The sequence below is a fragment of the Panthera tigris genome, chromosome B2 (genome assembly GCF_018350195.1).
Source record: "Panthera tigris isolate Pti1 chromosome B2, P.tigris_Pti1_mat1.1, whole genome shotgun sequence".
Lineage (NCBI taxonomy): Eukaryota > Metazoa > Chordata > Mammalia > Carnivora > Felidae > Panthera > Panthera tigris.
In genome coordinates, this window is record NC_056664.1 from 72059292 (window position 1) to 72062262 (window position 2971).

Below are 2971 nucleotides of genomic sequence, written 5' to 3' on the forward strand. Positions count from 1 at the left end.
GTGTGTGTGTGTGTGTGTGTGTGTGTGTGTAGTGCATATATACTATGTATGATATATGCCTATATTCCCAAACAAAATATATTTTAAAACATTATAGATCAAAAGAGTTTCTCGTTATCCTGGATGTTTCAGTTTAGATAATTCTGTCAAGTATAATCATGAAGAAGACCAAAGACTTGTGTGTGGTTTACAGTATCCATGGTGAAGCTTTAAGAATGTCATTACTTGCATTCTTTGGATAAATTCAATATGAGGACTCTTTGAATGTATAAGATCTTATTTCCCAAATTGTCCCTTGAATTTAATGAAGTTATATTAAAGTACAGCCACAGGGGTGAAAAAGCAAAAAAGAAGAAAAATCTGTGATAATGCAAAGCTAATATGAGTTTAATATGAATCATTTTATTCACCTGTTGAAGAATATCAAAAGGAAAAGGAAGCATTACAGTACATTTCATTTTTTAAGAGAAGATAATTATAAATAATATCATTCATGTAGTTTCTTTTGTGTTGGGAATGTATAAACTCTTACACTAACAAAACGTAACACAAACTTTGGAAATTTCCAGATATCATGTCATGGTGAACATCTTTATCGTTCTTGTAATTCTTGACTATTGACTGTAGGTAGAATTATATCAGATTGAGTTATTTGAATTGATCTCCAAAGACAAGTCATATGGAGCTCTTTTACCGGGGACCCAACAACATGGGCTGTGTTTGCATCAAAACCTTGAAGAAGGTGGCCCAGGTCATCACTGAGAAGTACTCCACTCTCCTGGGCAACAACTTCCATACCAACAAGGCTCTGTGTGGGTCGATCACCATTATTCCCGGCAAGAAGCTCCACAACCAGATAGCAGGCTGTGTCACAATCTGATGGAGCAGATTCAGAGAGGCCTGGTGAGAGATTATCTGCATCAAGCTGGAGGAGAAGGAGAGACAAAGGAGAGAGAATATGCTCCTGAGGTCATAGGCTTGGATCAGGAGATCATTCCTGACACTAAGGAATTGTAGAAGCTCTTGGACTTTGACAGAGTCTGTCCAATCTGCAGGTCACTCAGCCTACAATTGGGATGAATTTTAAAACACCACGTGGAATTGTTTGAATCTTTCTGCTGTGCTGCAATATCTTCAATAAACCTTGGGAAAGAAAAAGTCATGTGGAACTTCCCCTGACTGAGACTAATGAGATTATTTTTATGAGGGGTAGACTGGATATGTTTATGTGTGTGTGCCTGTGTGTGTCTGTATTGACTGGTCAACAACAGAAATAACCTTTATATTTGCCTCGTCAAGGGAGGAACAAACATTCTAACTATTGTGAAAGTCTTTTTTCCCCTTACTGTCTATTTCTATCCTTTGGTGAATTAATTTTTATTACAATGTGGTCATTCCTTGAGCTGGAGGCATAAACTGGCAGGCTAACTGGACCTCTATGGGGGATACCTTGTCTGTCTTCTGGCTGGGTAGTTGGGTTGTGCAACTCGTGGAAAGAACAGCATTACAGCTTGAGAAGAACACACCACTGAATGTTTTGTAAGAACATTTGGAGAGAAACAAATAAACTGATGTTGGCATTCATTTTGTTAAAGACACTAATAAAGCAAAGTTTGAAAACTCAAAGAAAAACAGCATCTTTGACTTTAAAAGAATGTAAATCCTTAGGGAGATTTCACTGCCTAATGCTTCTTGGTAATACAGCTTAATGAAGCTCATTGTTTTAGATTGTTTTGGTCTAGTGGGTATGAATAACATTTGAGCTTGTCGAATTGACTCAAAGATTGGGAGAAGGTGCTGGAGAGGAGGCGGTCTGGTATGGTTCAGTGAGTTGGCTTGGGCTAGCAGTCCAGCGATGTTCGTTCTCAACCCAATTTTATCATTCAGTAATTGCTTGTCCTTGGCCAATTCAACAGATTTGTTTCCTTATCTGCCAAATATCTTACCTCTTCTTATAGGATAATGTGATCAAATGGAGGAACTTTGAAATGCTTAGCATGCTATAAAAATAGAGCTGTCTTTATAAAAATTATTTTTTGTTATTAAAAATATTCAGGTATATCATTATGGCTATGATCATAATGCTTTTTTTAATAACAGCCTAGAATATGTAGCTTGGAAATGACAAAACTTAACTAGGATGAAGCCAAAGTGTTCTGATCTTTGGGAGTAAGGTAAAAAAATGCAGTATTCATTAGGACATTTGTGGTGGTTAGGGAGATGACCTTAGTAGGTTATCAAATTCACAACCTCTCACAATGGACCAGACTGAAGCCAATTCAATTAAAGGAGATTTTCCATTGTTTACAAAGACTACCACAGCCAGCCAGGACTCTTCCAATACAAGCAGTTTCAATATTATGCAATTCTTTCTTATGTAATTCTTAATTCTCAGGCTTCACCAGCATGGGGATAAAAATAGAATGTTATGATTGTTGCAAGCTGGTATTTCTTTGACCCAGCTCCAGTTTCACTGTGTGAGAACTCTAGACCACCCTTCCGTGTCTACTAGTTATAGCATTCTTAAAGATGTGTGTCATCTACAATCAGTGAATTTATTTTTTTAACTACCAAATAGCATCCTATGTTCTATTTTCTTTCTCTTTTACCCTGACTCCATATATTCTGTCTACTGCCTTCTGTTAAGAAAAGTAACAGCTTTTCTGCCTGTGCCACTCTATGGAGATGATTCTAGAAGTAACGGTGTCTGATGCCCAAGCTGCCAGTGCCTGTTGCTGAGTGTGTTGAAGAATCTGTCGTGGCATCAGCCATCCATATCTCCTACTGTGGGGGGTAAGACTAGCCCAAATTCTGCAGTTGCCTTATGTACTCTGTATCTGTCTGCGGTGTTCTTGTTTTTACCTGCCCTTTAGTGGATGCTCCCATGTTCTGGTGCTTAGCCCTTAGTCTGCGAGTTCTGAGGCCAGGGGAATGAGTGACTGATATTGTGCTATACTTACAGTTTTATCTT

General features: G+C 38.1%; 1 pseudogene; it reads left to right on the plus strand.

The window, feature by feature from the left end:
* The first annotated feature begins 709 nt into the window (after window positions 1-709).
* Window positions 710-1109, plus strand: LOC107180367 (annotated as a pseudogene).
* Window positions 1110-2971: the final 1862 nt, after the last annotated feature.